General features: G+C 40.1%; 1 long non-coding RNA gene across 22 annotated transcripts in view; it reads left to right on the top strand.

Moving 5' to 3' along the window:
* Positions 1-19692, top strand: part of LOC102899458 — a 100520-nt gene extending 80828 nt beyond the window's left edge. For 19 of the 22 annotated variants that reach the window (XR_006586952.1, XR_006586967.1, XR_006586960.1 and 16 more), the window contains 3 exons: positions 10408-10632; positions 14805-14978; positions 18896-19692. This is a non-coding gene — a long non-coding RNA (uncharacterized LOC102899458). Of the gene's footprint in view, positions 1-10407; positions 10633-14804; positions 14993-18895 lie in introns of all 22 variants that reach the window. The other 3 variants (XR_006586950.1, XR_006586962.1, XR_006586964.1) reach the window with 3 other exon arrangements.
* The last annotated feature ends 223 nt before the right edge of the window (positions 19693-19915 follow it).

The raw sequence follows: 19915 nt of genomic DNA, 5'->3' as shown, positions 1-19915 counted from the left end.
GCTGGCATAATACATCTATAAGGTATACTTGAAAAATTACTTGGAGAGTCCTTACTGTGTATGCGAAGTGGTTGCTTTTCTATTTAATAAACTTAGACAAGGCTAAGTGTTAGAGAAAAATCTTCCAGTGTTTCTCCGTAAAGTGTTGGTAACATACTGAGTATGTACTACAGAAGTCAAAGTGATGGCAAGATTCTGTCACTATGAGTAGCTACAGTTCCTAACAAATGGCAAGGGACAGGACTGTAACTTGCAGTTCCCTTGTGTGGTGTAGACATGTGGAAAGAGAATGGCAAAAGGAATGGAATGGATTGAATACATATTTTGAAGTTCTCTGATCTTTCTTTCTGTTTTTGAGTGAAATGCAGCCATTATTACATCCCTTACAATAAACATAGAGGTATGTGTGCTGCCCATATCCAGAAGTAAGCCAATCTTCTTTGCTTCAAGGACCAAGAATCCTATAGAAAGGCTAATATTACAAAATTAAGTTTTCAAAAGAAAATACTTTTGCATTTTCAAGCAATGCAATTATTCTATCGCTTTACAACAAAACTTAACCACATGCCTCAAATGACTTGAGATACTTTTGTTCTTCTTAAAGCTTTCATCTTTTTTAGCCAGCTAGTACAGAACAATACTGAAGTGAGTGAACTTTGCCCAAACATAGTTGTTGTTGTTGTTGTTGTTGTTGTTGTTGTTTTTAAGCATAGGGCCTTTTAAATGCCTTAACAATGTCTAAGAAAATTCATGGATCAAGGACACTAGTAGTTGTGTGCTGAATGCCAGCAGGCCAAGAGTTACTGCTATGTGGCATTCCACAGTGAGAGTCTGGCCGTTCTCATGTCAATCTACATATATAGATCAACTTTTCTCCTACTCAAATCCCCCAATGCCAATCTGGTTCTAATTTTATTAAAATTTTGTCAAAGCCGTTCCTGGACTGGAAACTTGCCTGCTGAGTTTTAGCCCAAGGCAGATTTTAATGGCCAAGTTCTACAGGCATCAAAGGGAGGAGGAGTTAGTTTGAGGGTGCCGTCTCTTCCTGAACGTGACAGCCTGCTCTCCTGCAAAAACTCCACAGATGTGTCGCAAGTTAGGAGACTGGAGCATCTCTGACAGGCAGCCTGGAGTTTAATGACGCCTCTCCTTTCCATAGCACCACCTCAGCATAGGCATTTCCTGCCCTTAGAAGTTTTAAATGCTCACACTGATCGAAGCATTTGGAAGTCAGAACTAATTTCACCTACACCCTTTCCTTCATCACAAGCTGTGCTTTTCATGTATTAATTCACTTCTTCTTCACTTGGATTTAGCTTTGGTTATTCATGAATCCTTCATTTTCCCATTTCTCTTATCCCTGAATGAGACACTTGAAGACAAAGGAAAGGGAATTGAAAGCCTGAATTTGCTTGATGAATTCTGAGTTATTGTGAAGACATTTAAGTTTTGCTGAAAGTTTTTAATGAGAAAACAATGCCCAGATAGGCCATGGCCCAAGTCTTACCTTCCCATTGCCTTTACCTTGCAATGGGGCATAATTTTAATTAAACAAAGTTAAAGACAGAGAGGCAGAGGACACAATTACTGTATTAAATTTTCTGGTAGTGGAGACTGAGGGATGCAACTGGGCCAGTTATGCTAACGGGAACCTCCTTATTGACGGGGTGGGTCAGAAGTAAGTGATTCCCAACCAGAAAGGGGTTGACTAGAATCTACACATTGGTGGTTGGATCAGGAATAGCCATGTAAAGTCCAGCTTCAAGGCTGATTGACAGCTTTGCTCTGCTTAACCTCCCTAAGGTCAAGGAAGCCAAAGAAACGAGATTCAGCAGAATTTGAGGCCACCCAGGTTCTATATGACAATTTTTGACCCCTATTGCATGTGTGTGTTGGGGGAAGGAGGAAGAGGAGAAAAAGAGGCCAGAGGAAACATATCTCCAAAGGGGTCATGACTCAGGCAACAGGTTAATCTATTTGGAGAAAGGTCAAACCCTATAAAATCCATCACAGATACATCAGCCTCCTTCCCATCCAACCACCCACACTAACCAGCAAGAGGTTCATAGATTCTGGGGCATCTGTAAAAGGAAAAAGACAATACAAGGTTGGGATAAATTTTTCCTTCTTCTATGGCATTGACTCCTGGCATCTTCACTGCCTTTGTCTTCAGCGAGGGTAGGTAGGCTCAATGGCTCATCCATGGATCCTCACCAGGAGTCCTATTACTTGGTACAAAGTATCTTGCAAAACAACAAAGTCAGCTGCTACCATTTTAGACTGAGTCCCTCCCAGAACAATTGAATCAGAATTTCTGAGGACGGGACCTGGACAACTAGTGTTAGTAGTACCCCAGGTGATTCTAACTTATACCAATGGCTAAGAACCAAAGAACCACAGCATTACATAATTCTATACACCCTGTGGATACAGAATGAATGCAAAGTTGCTGAATAAAAGCAAAGCTGGCACTGTTCTCCTCCATCTGTTCAGAAAAGCCATTTATCCAGACATTTGCTAAGGGCCAGTATATCTAGGTCTTGGGTTAGTTCTCACAATTTCATGTGCTTGAGAATTACCTGGAACCTTGTAAAAATAGTCTGGTTCACTAGGTCTAGGGTGAGGCTGAGTTTCTGTGTGTCCTACAAATTTCCAGGTGATACTGGAACTGCAGGCCTAGAGACCACAATTTGAATAACAAGACTAAGAAGGTTCTTTTCCTCTGTCCTGCAGCAATTTCTTGGGCTTCCTTCAGGGTTGACACACAGTCCGTTTGGACAGAGAGGTCTGCTTCTCCATCTAGGTCCTCCTCCCTTCCTGCCTCCCTACCTCTCTTTTGCCTTCTTATATTCTGGCTCTTTTATTCTCATCAAAATATTATCTCTGAAGAGAATAAACATGTAAGAGTGTTTTATGAGGACAATGACAGCAGCTTTGCTTTAACTATTTATTTCTGTTCCCTCACACCCTTCTCCCTACCCCCACCCCCACCTTTTTGACTAGGTTATAAAAACTTAAGCTGGGGTTTTCATGGGAATATTTCAGGTATCCATGAGGCTGCCTGAGAGACAAATTTTAGGGGTTGGAGGAGGGTCAGGAGGGTCAGCACCTTGATAAAGCCTCTAAGGTCACATCACATAACAAGAATTGATGACATCAATGACATCATTGATGACATACCTTTGTCTAACAGCCTCTTTGTATACGGACACCTTGTGTTTCTCATTGTAGCACAGTTGTGACCGAAGTGAAGATACATTTCTTTTTGGCACTTTCTATCACAGCAGCTAATATTTATAGAGTGTTTATTTTACAAAGCATTTTTATTATAGAGAATGTGAAAGTATCCTAGAAGTAGAGCCCTATGTGCTCATCACTCAACCCCAGCAAACATTAGCCCATGGCTGGTTCTGCTCCATTCATACCTCTGTCTATTTCCCTGGAATCCTAGATATCACAACAATTACAGAATGCTATCTATGAGGCAGGCATCATTTGAGTGATTGCTATATATTAGCTCATTTAATCCTCACCACACCCCTATTAGGGAGGCCTCATTATGATCTCCATTTTATAGACAACAAAACAGAGGCAAAGAAAGATTAAGTGACTTGCCCACAGTCGTACAGCTAGTAAGCACTTGAACCCAGGCAGCCTGTCTCTGGAGAAAATACTCTGAACCACTATACTGTTCAGCTGATCAAGATTTGGGAATTTGAGCCGCCTTCTTTTCCTCTGCTCCCCATGGGAGCACTCAGGGCTAGAACTATTGGTATTTCAGCTCTGGATTTGCACTCAATTTTCGAAACCCACCTACAATGTTGTTCCTTAGGGAAAATGAATCAGGTCTCCCAGTTCCCACCATTTTTTCCAGGACCATTCATAGTGAGCCATGGGTCCCGAGATGATCGAGCTTCCTGGCTTTGTTGCCCTCAGTGCTGTTGATTGCTAGGTTGCCTGTAACATTTATGGCATGCTAGGTAGAAAAGGAAAAAAACAGTACAGTGGGATCTTATTTTTGTGAAGAAAAATGGTATATAATAATCTTTACATCCACACACACACAAGATTATACACATAGACACACACCAGATATACACACAAAGACTCATACCAAATATACACACAGATGCACATAGTGTTTACACAGAAACATACACACATAGAAACACACAGGTAAGTTTGGTATTATCCTTCTATGCAATTTTCTGTGCTGTTAAAAACATAAAGTTAGGAAGTGCTCTTTGTTCCATTTTCCCTTCTGTTGGTTTAAAATTATATGTTCCATTTCTATTCTTTTATTGGTTAAGGGTTTTTTTTAACATTGTAGTTTTTGTTACATATCCATGAATATATTTTTGTAATAAAGACAAGAGTTATAATCAGTCTGTGTCCCTCTCTAGGTCAAGACAAGAACATTTACTTCTCTTTGTGCTTCCTCTGCTTTCAATGTTCATATGATCTAGAATGTTACTTCTAAATTGCTCTGACTGTCCTTTTAAATAAATACTTATTTAGAACTAATCCATTCATTGTATTCTTTGCTTATAAATATTTCTTGGGGCGCCTGGGTGGCTCAGTTGGTTTAAGCATCTGATTTCGGCTCAGGTCATGATCTCACGGTTCACGAGTTCAAGCCCCACATCAGGCTCTGCGCTGTCAGCATAGAGCCTGCTTGGGATCCTCTGTCTCTCCCTCTCTCCCTCTCCCTCTCTCTCTCTCTACTCCTCCCCTACTCTCACTTTCTCTCTTTCTCAAAATAAATAAATAAACTTAAAAATAAATAAATGTTTCTTATCTCCCACTCCTTCCTACTATGTTCATTTGTTTCTCTGTTGGAGTACATTCTGGAGTATTCCTTTAGAAGATCACCAGTGAATGCTAAATCTTCTGAGATTTGAATCTCTGAAGATATTTGTTTTCTTTCTTAAAGCATAGTTTTCTTTCAGTATTTTATATGTGTTCTTGAGTTTCTAAAATTTCACTATGATGTCTAGAGACTGATTTAAAAATTTTGTTGTGTATATGAGTAGTGGCACTCATTCGATCTGAGGATGCTTATCTTTTTTTTTTTTTTGGTTCTGGCAGTTTCTTGGTGATAATTTCTTCAAACATTGCCTGTCTTCCATTCTCTCTATTCTCAGAACAGTAAACTTCCCAAGTATCATCCTTTAGTCTTGTGTGCTCTTGTTCTTGCCATTTCATTGTACTTATGCCTATTCTATACATCCCACAATGCATTGTTATTTTTATGGTAAATGATTAAAGTTATTTTAAGGAAATTTAGACATAATGCACATATATGAAAACGTTCAAAATAATATTGGTATACTGACATATTTTCCTTTCTGGAGTGCTTAATTCCTTCTTGCACAGCCAAGTTTTCATCTGGTACAATTTCTGTTCAGCCTGCAGAACTTGTCTTTGTTGGGGCTCCTGGGTGGCTCAGTCAGTTGAACATCGAACTCTTGATCTCAGCTTAGGCCTTGATCTCAGGGTCTTGAGTTCGGGCTCTGCACTGGGCTCCATGCTGATGTGAAGTCTACTTAAAAAAAAAAAACTGGGGCACCTGGGTGGCTCAGTCAGTTAAGCATTGACTTCAGCTCGGGTCATGATCTCATGGTTTGTGAGTTCAAGCCCTGTGTCAGGCTCTGTGCTGACAGCTCAGAGCCTGGAGCCTGTTTCCGATTCTGTGTCTCCCTCTCTCTCTCTGCCCTTCCCCCACTCACACTCTGTCTCTCTCTTCCTCTCAAAAATAAATAAAAAGCATTAATTAAAAAAATTAATAAAAAAACCCCCAAAACAAAAAACCTTCTCTTTGCATTTCATGTGGTACGGTCTGTGGAGAAAAATTCTTTCAACTTTTGTCTAAGAATGTTTTTATTTCATCTCCAGTTTTGAAAGATATATTCACTGGATATAGAATTTCAGAGTTGGCAGGTTTTTTCTTTTAGTACTTAGAGATGTCATGCCATTGTCTTCTGGCCACTATTTTTGATGAGAAGCTAGTTCTCATCCTTATTATTCTTTCCTTATATAAAATATGTGCCTCATCCCACCTTTTGAAGCCTCCATTTGTTTTCAAGATTTTCTGATTTGGTTTGTTGTTTGTTTTCAACTGTTTGACTATAATGTGCCTAAGTGTGGATTTGTTGTTGTTGTTGTTTTTAGATTGTTTGGGGTTTGCTGATCTTGTATCTGTGGGTTGATATCTTTCAACAATTTTGAAAAAATTTCAGCCATTATCTCTTCAAATACTTCTTCAGTCCCTTTCTTTTTTTTCTCTTTCTGGAATCCCAATTATATATATACAATCTGTTATATGTGTGTGAATATTTCCCTCCAGACTATATAATTTGTCTTCCAATCTTATTTACGGTGTTTTTCCCCATTCTGTGCATAAATTTGAATATCTTATATGGATGTCACTGAATAAGAACATTATAACTCTGTACTGGTCTTTTTTTGGCGATTTGGGCATTATGTACAACATGTAAAATTGGGTAGCCTGCAAATGCCATTGTCAACTTTAAAATAGTTTGTCAGTTGAGTTATGAACACATAGCATGCCATGTTGTAATGACATGTTGAAGGTAGTTGTAGCTCTAGGTGTTTTTATACATTTTGGGTAACATTAAAAATACTTATTCATTTATATATTAGAGTTCAGCTTAAGTTTTGGTTCAAAAAATTCGCTTTCTAAAATTGTTGCAAAACCACTGATCTAGATGATACTCTGGCAATTTGGTTTTGACTGGTAGTATTTATATGAAAGTCTGTTCTGATTGTTGTTTGGGCTTTAGTTTTGTTTTGTTTTAACTGAAGGAGCACTCTTTTGCTATTACCTTTCTATGATAGGAACTTAGTTCAATATTCTCTGTGGCTCACTAGGGACAGACCTGCTCTGAATCCTATACCATTTCTCTGCCTTAAGAAGCTGTCGTGGACTCTCAAAGATTTTTTTCTTAGCTCTCCTGCCCATGGAGAGCTCTAGGTATGGCAGAGGACCTTGAGATTAACTTTTTTAAAATTATAAAACTTAAAAAAATGAATTAATATTAAACATAAGGTGGATAAAGCAGAAAACTTCCCAAATGTTAATAAACATTAATGGGCATTTATCAAATGCCCGTGCTAAATTTTGTAGTGTTGGATACTTAAGTTACTTTTTAGATTGTTTGATTTGGAGCCATGTTATTTATGTAAATTTACTTGTGAAAATAGTATCTGGCTCTGAGTTTATCTGCTTTTTCTTTCTCTAAAGATCAGAGCCAGATTTACTATGGCACAAGTGAAACACAAGCTTCATCCAGGGTCTTTCACTTGAGTGGACCCCCAAGACAGCTGAGTGTTGCTGAGGGTAGTAGAGTGTCATGGGCAGGGGAGCCAGACTGCAACCTGAGCGCACTTCCATATAAGCATTTCTGCTAAGTTACAAGAGAAAAGAACTAATCTCTAAAGCTCCAGGATGTGTGTGTGTGTGTGTGTGTGTGTGTGTGTGTGCGCGTGTATGTGTGTGTGACTTATTTTCTCATTCTAAATTGAAATACACATCAGTCACTAATTTTATAATTAAAAGTTTATATTCTTTTTACAAAGAAGCCTCCTAAACTATATGAGCCTCAAGCTTCACATAGACTCTTATCCACCCCTGGTATTGATGGTATTATTCATTTTTTATATTACTTTTTTTTCTGACCATAAAACTATGATTATGGAACAGTATCCTTCATGGTGCCATTGTATGAGTTTAAAAAGTCATCCTCTCAGGGTATCTGAGGGGGCTCAGTTGGTTAAGCGTCTGACTCTTGATCTCAGCTCAGGTCACGATCTCACAGTTCGTGAGATCAAGCCCCGTGTTGGACTGGACTCTGCACTGACAATGTGGAGGCTGCTTGGGATATTCTCTCTCTCCCTCTCTCTCTGCCCCTCTCCCTCTCATTCTCATGCTCTCTCTCTCTCTCAAAATAAATAAATATACTTAAAAAAATTTTAAATTAAAAGTCATCCTCTCTGAACAGAGGCAGTGCATGGGTCCATGACATGGAGTGCTCTGTGAGCTTGGTTCCCTTCTTCAGTGCACAACTGCACAACTGCATGTGGCAACCTGAGGTCCATCAAAGAATTTAGAAAATGCAGAGAAGTTTATAAATGGAAATAAAGATTACTTATAATTCCACCTAAAAATAACTAGAGTTCACATTTTGACGTACTATACACACATACATACACACAATTGGCATCACATTGCATATCCAATTTTTTATCACTTTTTTTGGCATAGCATTATATATTAAGAATGTTCTCATGAAGTGAAATATTCCTTGAAACACCATTTCTAATTAATTGCATAATAGTTCATCATAGGGCTATTCCTTAATAAATTTTGCATTTTTCTAATACTGGTCATTTGGTTTGGTACCTACTTTTTCTATTATAAATAACATTATGTGGAACATCTCTATGCATACATTTTGATTCTAGGTTCTTAACTTCCTTGTGACAGATTCATGGGAGGTTAATTATGGATCAAATGGTTAAAGTTTTTATTTTAAAGCATTTAAGGCACGTTCTCAAATCATTTTCCTGAGATGTTGTTCAAATACATGGGCTACCATGAGTTCATTCTACTCCATGTCTCCCTGACATAGTTTTAATAAAAGCAGTGGCACATTATTATTATTATTATTATTATTATTATTAAAGGCAACTGCCCCTTTACTTTCTGTAATCCTCTACAGTGCTGATTTGGTTATGTGGCTCTAGACCAGAAGAACAGCTCACCCAAGACAATGTAATATCTGGCCTAAATTTTGCACAACTATCTTATTTCTTCACCCTGGAGTGAAGCAGACACTCATGTCTGACAGCATTATAAGTAACTCAGATCAAAGTATTGATCAGGAGTGGATATGTTGTTTTCCAGTGGGAGGATAAGGATGGAGAAGCCAATCTATTATTGCCTCTATCAGCTATCTCACTGAAAAGCGATTGAGCTAATGATACCAACTTATAATTGTCAATTTGTTTTAGCTAGAAAGTAGGCAATAACTCATTGTATTGTCAAGGCATCTGTTAAGAGGATACTGATGAGGATGTCAGTTTCCAAATTTGATGCTCTTCTCCTTTGTGTACATTTTTTAAAAAGAGAAACAAAACCCAATCTTTTCTTAAATGAAAAATGTAGATGGCTCTTCAACCTCTCTTTCTGATCTCCAACAACATATGTTTTGCCATTTAATTAGAATTCTGTTCTGACTACCTGATCTTTGCTAGTGTAAGAGCTCTATCTCCTCACCTAGAGTCTATAGAAATAATCAGAAGCTAATCAGTATCCTTGCTTCCATGAAATGAAATCATAAAACTTTAGGGAACCTGAAGAAATCCTTGGAATCCTGTAGTTCAGAGTTGTAAACCTGTAGCCGTTAGGCTGAATCTGACTTATAGCTATATTTAGTTTAGTTTATAGTATTTTTTAAAGTTATTTTTATTTAGTTTTCTTTCTTTCTTTCTTTCTTTCTTTCTTTCTTTCTTTCTTTCTTTCTTTCTTTCTTTGATATACCAAATTGTTACACCTTTATTTTAATTGCTTTAGAAAATAGCCATTGTATCAAGCATGGTAACTTGGCTGCCAACATAGTTTTTCCCAACAGTCATAGTAATACAAAAATCTGCCAAAAAACAAGAGTCCAGGGCCAGATGGCTTTCCAGGGGAATTCTACCAAACATTTAAGGAAGAATTAACACCTATTCTCTTGAAACTGTTCCAAAAAATAGAAATGGAAGGAAAACCTCCAAACTCTTTCTATGAAGCCAGCATTACCTTGATTCCAAAACCAGAGACCCCACTAAAAAGGAGAACTATAGACCAATTTCCCTGGTGAACATGGATGCAAAAATCCTCAACAAGGTATTAGCCAACCTGATCCAATAATACATTCAAAAAATTATTCACTGCGACCAAGTGGGATTTATACCTGGGATGCAGGGCTGGTTCAATATCTGCAAAAAAATTAACATGATTCATCATATCAATAAAAGAAAGGACAAGAACCCTATGATCCTCTCAATAGTTTTTATTTATTTTGAGAGAGAGGAAGAGAGAGAGAAAGAGCGCGAGAGGGGCAGAGAAAGAGGGAGAGAGAGAAAATCCCAAACAGGCTCTCTGTTGTTAGCGTGGAGCCCACTGAGGGGCTCAGTCTCATGAACCATGAGGTCATGACCTGAGCTGAAATCAAGACTCAGCCGCTTAACCGACTGAGCCACCCAGGTGCCCCGTTTATAGTATTTTTATATCTTAGGAATAATTATGGCTAATATGTATTAAGCTCTTATCCCTTCACATATGTTGTGTTATTTAATCCTGACAATTATTTTATGAGTATTATTATTGTCTTTATTTTACAGGTGATAAAACCAAGAACTAGTGATTTTAAGGAACTTGCCAAATATTGGAATCAGTAAGAGGTAAACCTGGGGTCTGAACTCAGAAAGCATAGTTCCAGAACCTACTTTCCTAACTGCTACAAGGAAGGAATTGCCAACATTAAAAAAAAAAAAAAAAAAAAAAAAGTCAAGCGATTTCACGGAATCATGGGATTCATGCCCTCTCTTGAACAGTTGTAACATATGGTGAGTGTCCACTGGAGGTGAAGAGTGTTCTCCCCTTTTGATTGGATACATGTTCTCAAATTTGCCTTTCTTTAATCTAGCCTAGTTCTCTCATTTGTATAATAGCTTGACCTTTGTCTGCATTTATTACCCCTGATCTAATTCAGTTGTTCTCAGCTGGGGTGATTTTGCCTCCCCACCGCAGGGGACATTTGGCAATGTCTGAAGATATATTTGATGGTCCTAACTGGGGTGGACTGGGGATGGGGGTGCTACTGGTGTCTAGTGGGTAAATGTCAGGCATGCTGCCAAACACCTAAAGAATTATGTGCTCCAAAATGCTGAGGTTGGGTGACACCCATTGGATTTAACATCCCCATTTCATAGGTGGGAAAAAAGACTAGAAAGGACATGAGTTGCTCCAGATCCCAAAGCAAGTCAAAGTCAAGGGTGGGAGGGTCCACATATCTCACTTCTCCCTGACCATTTCCAGGTTATAAGCTTTGCAGGCCTTGAAGAGAGATTTTTTTTAAATTTTTTTTAACGTTTTATTTATTTTTGAGACAGAGAGAGACAGAGAGAGACAGAGCATGAGCGGGGGAGGGGCAGAGAGAGAGGGAGACACAGGATCCGAAGCAGGCTCCAGGCTCTGAGCCATCAGCCCAGAGCCCGACGAGGGGCTCGAACTCACGGACCGCGAGATCGTGACCTGAGCCGAAGTCGGACGCCCAACCGACTGAGCCACCCAGGCGCCCCGAACAGAGATTTTTATAAATGGTATCTTTCTAGTTTGCTTTGTTAAAATGAGAAAAAGAGAACTAAATATTACAATTGTTGTGAAAAATCTTCATTGTCTATCTATTGAATGGAAGATTTGCTAATTAAGAATCCTCTAATTAGCTTTACATGAAAAATGGTATGCTTTCAAAGTAGCTGTCAGGATCCAACTATAAATCACACCCTTTTCAAAGAATCTCTAATATGTATTTATTACATAACAGGCACATGTTGGCTGGGAATATTGCTTTTTCTTCATAAAGTGTGCAGTTTACAAGGAAGAGGAGAGACACCACTTTCAGTTTTGATTCAGTTAATGACCAGGAAATTCACAGTAAATCTCTAAACTATATCCCTTTATTGTGGGTTTTTATGATTTTGTAGTCAGGTGAGATAAGGTGGTAGTCTTAGCTCGAACCTCTATACTCCTTTGCTTTGCATAGATTCTGTTCAGACTGTTGCTATAGTTCAACATACATGTTTTAGGTTGAATATTTCTGAGACTTCCTGAAGACCTGAAATGGATTACATAGACCAGTTACCTTCATTATTTGCCTCTTTACTCAAAGGGCAAGAGAGAAGACAGAGTTGGGAATTTAAACACATATGAAGGATATAATCATAGCTAAAATTTCCTACCTGGCAGGCACTGTCAAAAATGCTTAGTGTGGACTATCTTATTTAATCTCATTTTACCAGTGTTTCCTGCACGATACTCTATTGATATACATGATGAAAAATATATATCTTACATAATCAAAACTCCAAGGTAGGAGAGCTCTGGGGTTGGTTGATTTGGTGACTTCACAGTGCCTTCAAGGACTCAAGTTCTTTCCATCATTCTAGACTCTCCTTTTCAGGGTGGTTGGAATAGTTCTCAGGGGAGGCAGCCTGAGGTAGCAACATGGCTGTTGTAGTTCTGGCCATCACATTATTACTTTGTGTGTGTGTGTGTGTGTCTCTCTCTTTTTTAATTCAGTGCAGAAACCTTTCCAGAGCCCTCCTGCATACATCCCTTTGCACCTGATTGGCTGCAATTATGTCATTTGTCCATTCTTTAGTTGCTCACTGTCAAGGGGAATGGAGTTACCATATGGGTATAGTGAAACACTGGACTGTGAGGAGGAGGGTTAGCTGAACAAGATCCGGGTTCTATTAACAGAAAGAAAGGGGATGACTGACAGGTAGGAAACCACAGGGTCTCTTACAACCATTTTGAGCTGGGTTGAGTTTCTGTTGCTGCTGCCTTACCACTGGGCATGATAGCAGCCATTTTCTAAGCAAGTGGGTTGAAATCCACGTGGTAGAATTACTCAGTTCAAACTTTTAGGAACCCAGGACAAGCTAGTGCAAGCAGAGACAGGGCTGAAAGGGTGCGCTGCCCTGCCCTACTGGCAGGCCTAGGAACCAGACCCCTACATGCTGGTTTGTCACCAGGCAGGCAGTCCCAGGTGCTCCTCTCTCTGCCCAGTGGCGAAGAGCAAGCTCTGGCTCTACAAGCTGACACCAAGAAAACCAAACTCATACTCACCATCAGCCGATAAGCTTTCCCTCTCAAAACCAAGGAAAGGCCTGGGTCTTTCTCACTCACTCTGGTGCCATGTTTTCTCCTTCGAGACTTGCCTTGAGGTTCATTTTCAACTGATTTCATCCACATTAACACTGGTGAGGAATCCATTAATGAATGCTCCTATGCTTCATGGTTGTTTCCTTCTACTATGATAGTCCAGACTACTGGACAGCAAATCAGTATTTATGTTGGCTCTATATCGACACTAGAGTCTGAGTCTGAATCCTAACTCCAGCAACTGCTAGTGGGGGATCTGGTGAGTTACTTTATTTCTCTAAACCCTAGATAATGATGGTAATGACATCTCTCTCTCAAGGTGCAGATTAAATGAAAATATGCACACAAAATGTTTAGAACAATGCCTGACACATAGTAGGACTCAATGAATAGTAACTATTAATATTATTAGTTAGGAAATAGGCACAAGTTCTGGAGTGTTCCATAGCTGACCAATTAGTAACACTGCAGTGTCAAAATCTAGAATCAGACAAATAGGTTTCTTCTACTTTTGGGTGATCCTCTAGGCCTAAATTTTATCCCTTAAAAAAATGTCCTGTAAATGTAAAACAAGACTGTTGTGAGAATTTAATAAAAGAGTACACCCCGTGTTTAATTAAATACAACTATTAATACATATTCCAATTCTCAGAGACAATGTGTCTTTGCTCTGTCAAGACTCGGTGTATCCATATTCCATGAGCTCTTCTGATTTGGGTTTTTTTTTTCCCTCTGCCTCCCTGCTAGTGTCATCGGAGCCCTCTCCCAGCCTCCAGAGATTGTGGAAGTTTATTTAAACTTCGGATTTACAAACTGGCTGTCCTCCCCCATTCTTCAAAGCCCTGGGCCTAATTGGAATGCAAATGTCTCCCCTGGTAGCTGAGCATTGCTTCTGTCACTCCGGGAAGGCCCTTGGCCATCCAGGGCTGGATGGGAGGCAAAACGTACCCCACCCCCGGGGTTTTCCATCTTTGTGGGGAGAAAATGATGATGATGTATGAGACAGTGATGCTTTGGAGTCCAAGGAAGACATGACAGACGGGATAATATGGGAGGAAAATACTGTCTTCGTAATGGAGACTGATGGCCTTTGCTTGTCTTCCTGGCATTGTTAGGACTGGGGCTGAGCCGGGCCTTCCTCATGCAGTGGCAGGTTGGGTATGTCGTCCATGATGCCCTCAGTGGTAGTCTTCAACCAAGGGGTGGGGGATGGGAGAAGCAAACAGAGGGGGTTTGTGGGGGTGTTGAGCGCAGGCCTCAACCCCCCTTGGCTTTGACATGCATGTTTGTCAGGAATGACAGGCCTCTCTGGATCTGTTCATAACTGCTGGCTTTGGGGTCTTTTACCTTCCACCCACTCTGCCTCCCCAAACCCCCAATAAAAAACAACTATGTTAAGCTAAAAACTCTTAAAAAGAAAAGGCCCCAGATCCCTACCAAACCACTCCTACTCCCCCTTCAGGCCCCTACTTGGCTGCAGGAAAGAAAGCCTAAAACTAGAGTAGGAATGTCATCTTTAGAAATCATCTTTTGGAGCAGTTTTATTAATTTCACTTCTCTGTGGTTACCACATGTTTGGGGAAGACAATTGGTTTCACAGATCTGTGTGGGAGGCTGAAGATTTGGCTCTGAGGCGGCAGAGAAAACCTACCGCGAGAACAGGCTCACTAATTGACATACAGCAAAGATGTTCTTTAAGGAAACTTTTCTCCTACTGCCTGTTTTTTTTTTTTAATCTAATTTTTAATTTTTAAGTTAATTGTATTTTTTAAAAGAGAGGCTCTATTTTTATTTTTCCTCTACTCATCCATTTCCCACCCCGATTCCCTCCCCACAATTTCCATTCCAGAAATGAAAAGGAAGACTGGACCAAGTATTAAGTCACAATTTTCGCTTCAGAGTCGCTGCCAGTGGCTACCAATCCAAGGCCAGGGCTTCAAAAGAAATGAGTCCTTGCCTCCTGGGCTCCCATCTCTTACACCTCCAGCTGAGACGTTTCTGACCGGAGCATGGTCCTGGCAAAGTACGGAGAAGCAGGTGATTCCGGGCCATGCATGAGCCCTCTTGTACTTGGGAGAAGTCTGTTCACAGTTACTGAGGGCACTGTTGCAGGACCTCCCTGGTATATTTTTTGAGATGTCAGCTTTTTTGAGATGTCAGCTTGAATGACAGCATCATCCAGATAGAAACCAGTTCTGATTCTAAATAAATAATAGGCCAAGCTGAAAAAAAACCAAAACTCAATTGTTTGATCTGCGGGTGGTGGTGGGTGAGTAGCTGCTGTTTTAGAACTTTGAATGTGGGTCCCTTGGCATTAGCTTTATTTAAAATAGAGTAGTAGCTCTTCATGCTCTCTGAAAAGTTAATAGCCCACCTTAAAGGAGATGGTAGCCCCGCAGCGCTTTTACGTTGCTAATTATACTGCCCTAGTGGGAGGAGGAGTACATGGCACTTTGGAGAACTCCCAGAAGACAGGGTTCCTCCCCAGCAGCTTCCATGATGACTTGAGATGGGTAAGAGGTTTACCAGCAGATGTTTGAGAACTTGGCGCGAAATAGACAGGAGTGACAACAGGGACTTACATCTTTGCCCAAACATTCAAGAGATCCCTCAACTGGTTCCCCAGGTGTGGTTGGAAGCAACCATGGTCACTTTTCCTTTCCCTCTGTTCTTTCATTTGCTCCATCCTCTACTTCTTTGTGCCATGTAATCAGGTCCAGAGTGAGCTGAGAGGGGTTTGTCCCCACTGTCTCCATTCTGCCCCAAAGTTTCCCCGACTATCATGAAAGTGAGCAGTGTGGCTGAGCCAGTCACTTGTGTGAATCCTGAAGAACTGGCTTGGTGAAGTTATGGCAAGGCAGGGAGGTGCTCTAGAGGTCCTGGTGTGGGTGGGAGGCTGGTCCAAGTGCAGACCATGACAAGAAAGCTGCCATGGAGCCCTTCTAGAGCTCCTGGGGTGAGGAATTGAATCTTAGCTCTGTTGTTTTTGTGACCTTGGCTGAGATCAAAACCCTCCCCAGAAAAATGGGAGTTATAGCATATCAGCCTGCCAAAGAGGGGTATTATTTCAAACGCGAAAGCATTACGTTAAAAAAAAAAAAAGTGAGACCCAGGGGAAGGAAGGAAAAAGGGGGCCGTGAGTGGAGAGGAAGTGACACGTTTCGTGAAATCGGAGCTTTTTAAGGTTGTTTTGGGCACAGTTTCAAGAGGAAGTGCCGGTTTATTAAGACAAACAATTGCTAATCTAATCTCTATCAAGAGACATATTTAAGTTCAAGCACATTTTTTTTTTTTTTTTGCCTCTTCTGGATTCTGGATTTTCAATTGAATGCTGGAATATGAGTGTAAATCCAATGGAAGCAAAACAATTTACGGAAGAACCATTTCTGATTCCTGTTACATGTATGAAGTTGGAGAAAATTGATCAGCAATCCAGAATGATTTGATTTTTTGGACTTCTGCCTCAAGCCCCCTTTCCTAATTAAGTAATTAATCTTCCTTTAATGAAGACTTCCTCCTTTGAAGGTTCCCTAGACCCCTGTTCTTGTCAGCCTGCCCTCGTCCAGGCTCTGAGGCCCCTCAGGCACACGTACGTCATGACCACATCGCCAGGCTCCAAAGGCCTGATTACTTGCCTGCTTTCTCTACTAAACTGGCTTCTTGAAGACTAAAAACACCTAGCCCATGTTAAATGCTCAATAAACATTAGGTCAATGTTGAATATGGTTGGGATATAGAGAAATAAGGATCATCTCTTTATTAGTTTTGTATTGCCATGTAACAAATTACCACAAATCGAGTGGCTTAAAACAGCACACACTTATTAACACAGTTTAATTCACTAACGCAGTTTCCCTGCATCAGGAGTCAGGGCACAGCTTAGGTGAGTCCTCTGCTCAAGGTCTCAGAAGGGCTGCAATCAGGCGTTGACCTGGGCTGCAGTCTCACCTGGGGGCTCTGAGGGATGATCTGTTTCCAAGCTCATTGAGGTTTTGTTAAGAATTCATTTCCTTGTGGTTGACTGATGTGGTCCCTGCTTCTTTCTTACTGGCTGTTGGCTGGAAGCCACCCTTAGGTCCTAGAAGCCACCAGCAATTTACAACATGGATGTTTGCATCTTGAAGGCTGGCAGGAGAATCTTTCTCACTGTAACTGGCTAGGATGGAATCCACATAGCATAACATAATTAAAGGAGTGACATCTCCTCACCCTTGCCTACTCTATTAGCTAAAAGTGATTCCCAGGTCTTGCTTACACTCAGGAGATGGGATTATTCAGGGTATAAACCAGGGGAGGGGGCAAGCTCAGGGTCTATCTACCTCAATCTCTATGTATAACTAATTCCACTAGGACAAGAATTTTCATTCCAAAAAAAACTCCAAAAAACAAAACAAAACAAAAACTTGTTTCTTTTCTTTGAGGCTTGCGGGAGAATAGCTTACTATTTCTAGTATGTGCTCTATTATTTGAATCAGTTTCTATATTTTGTAGTTGCTTGTCCAGAAAAATACAGTGATCTGATATTTATCAAATAACATGCTATATAAAAGTCTTTGTGTTAATTATTCAACTATTGGTTCTCAGCTCCAAGTCCCTGTGACAATGGGACTCTGCAAACTGTATTTCCCCTTTGTTAGCTGGCTTCCTGTTAGGTTCTTCCGATAAGGGGAAGAGGGGAGGAGCAGGAGAGGAAACTTGTTCCTTCCTATTTGGCTGCTCATGCTGGCATCTCCCCTTCACCCAGCAGTGACAGTTGGTTCTGGTTCAGCTTCTTCCAGCACTTCTAGAGCCAGCCTCATTATACTCCTCAGAGAGCGGCACTAGCTGGGTGGTATTCCCTTCATGGAGGTCTGAGCCCAGCCCCATGGGATCTTTCTCTAAGCTTGTAGGTTCTGATCACTCCATTCTTCTCTTCATTCTCCTTAGTGCTGGTGGCAATTGCCTGCAGTTATTACCTTGGTGTTAGTTCAGTGTTTTCATTTTGCTTTTTCAGTCCTCCAACACATATTTAACCAAACCCCTATATTATATTCTCTCTGTTAAAATACCTAGCATGGTTTGTTTTTCTGACTGGCCCTGATAGATACAGTATCATAACTTTCATCCAAGTTGCCAAGACATTATAGGGTTTCAATAACTGCTATTGGAATTTTATATGCCAAAGGAACTGACATTTAACAAAGAATTGAAACCCACCTTCTGGTTCCCAAGTTGATGCTTTTAGAATGTTGGGGCCATAGTTGACTTTGCCAGTCTGTATAAGGCTTTCTGGCTAACTACTAAGAGATATAAATAGGCTCACGGGGGGTGATTCATTTATTTCCCAAACTATAGTGAATCATGACTAGAGAGACTCCAGCCTCTGAGAAGCCCAGACTTAGAAATTAGTAAAGCTATTTGTGTGAAGTTATGGAATATACTCAGATATCCCTATTTCACAGATGAGGAAACAGAGTAATTTCCATGCAAGGACTTCTTGCCAGTAGAAGGCTTCAAGTCAGCCACTATAGTTACAAATGTCTTCTCACCTGGACCCTAATGAACTGATTTCTCTTCCTGTGTCCCCTAACTTTTTTAATGACATCCTTACCCATGTTCAAAATCTATGAATTACTAAAAGATGACTCTGTCTGACTTTCTCTCTTAAATTAGGTCTGCTGATCTTACTCCATAATGTCTCCTTGATTTGTGTTCTATAGTCTCTGAGTTTTGTTAGGCCCTCTTTATCTCTTGCCCACGCTATTAAAATAGCCTTGTGATTAGTCTTTCTGCTGTTATCTATTTGGTCCACTCCTACCAGAAAAACATATCTCAAATGGAACTCATAATATTGCTTCTTTCCTCAGAATGCCCTACAGGGTAACAGTCAAATATCTCAGGTGGAAAGGTAAACTTCCTTCAAAATTTGTTCTCAACCTCTGTCCTGCTTCTCTCTTTTAGGTGTTCTTCATGCCAGCCAGACCTGTCCACAGCCACTAGAGCCTGGCCTACACTCCTGCTGAACCTGGCTTTCCTCCTGCTGCAGCTCACATACCGCCTTATCATGGACTCCTCCTCCCCAACCCTATCTCCTCTCCCTAGAGACACTCTCATGTTCCACTTCCTCCACTCAGCCTTCCTTTAATTCTCCTAACTGAAGAACCTCTTCTTTTTACTTTCTGAAATGACCATTTAAGTCACATGTAGATGGTGATGATAACTATAGGAGCAATACAGCTAAGCTAACACCTGAGAATGGTCTATTCTGCTCCCCAGCACTGTATACACTCTTGACCCACATTATCTCATTTAACTCTCATGGAGCTCCTATGAAATATGAACTTTTATTTGTATTGCTGAGTAAGCCGCCTTAGTAAGGTTACATAAATTGTTCAAAATCTCATAGCTCATTTTATGTCTTATGTAAATTATTTGTATTCTCTTTTATTTATCCTCCAAATGGATAATTGAAATCAGGGAGCATTCTTTGTTCAGCTGTGACCCCTATTCTAAGCCTATGGAGTATCTTGTGCATGGTGGGCAGTAAATCACCAATTTGCTGAAGAGTCTCAGAATTCACAACTTTTGCCACCAAATTGGTCATGTTTTTTGGTGCTGAATTTTATTTTATTTAAAATTTTTTTTTGTTATCTATCAAGCATACACCTGTGTTCTATGTAATGTAAGTCGAGATGGGGAGCAAAAAAGTGTTTCTAAGAAGTTTGGAATAAATTGATTCCTGTTTTCCTTCTGTTATAGTTTGAGAGAGGGTCTGTCTTTATTTGAGAGGGATCCTGAAGTCTCTGCTTCAGGAAGTTACAAACAAATTTAGGAACACTTTCAAATTGTAAAGAAACTGCTCAAAATGCAAAGAATCCTTCTGAGTGTCTGCTGGTGATCCCTTTGTTTTCAAAGTTTGCATTTTTGCTTATTGGCATATATTTTTTTTTTAATTTTTTTTTTCAACATTTATTTATTTTT

This window comes from Felis catus, chromosome D2 (assembly GCF_018350175.1).
Source record: "Felis catus isolate Fca126 chromosome D2, F.catus_Fca126_mat1.0, whole genome shotgun sequence".
In the NCBI taxonomy this organism is placed as follows: domain Eukaryota; kingdom Metazoa; phylum Chordata; class Mammalia; order Carnivora; family Felidae; genus Felis; species Felis catus.
This window is presented reverse-complemented; position numbering and strand designations above follow the sequence as displayed.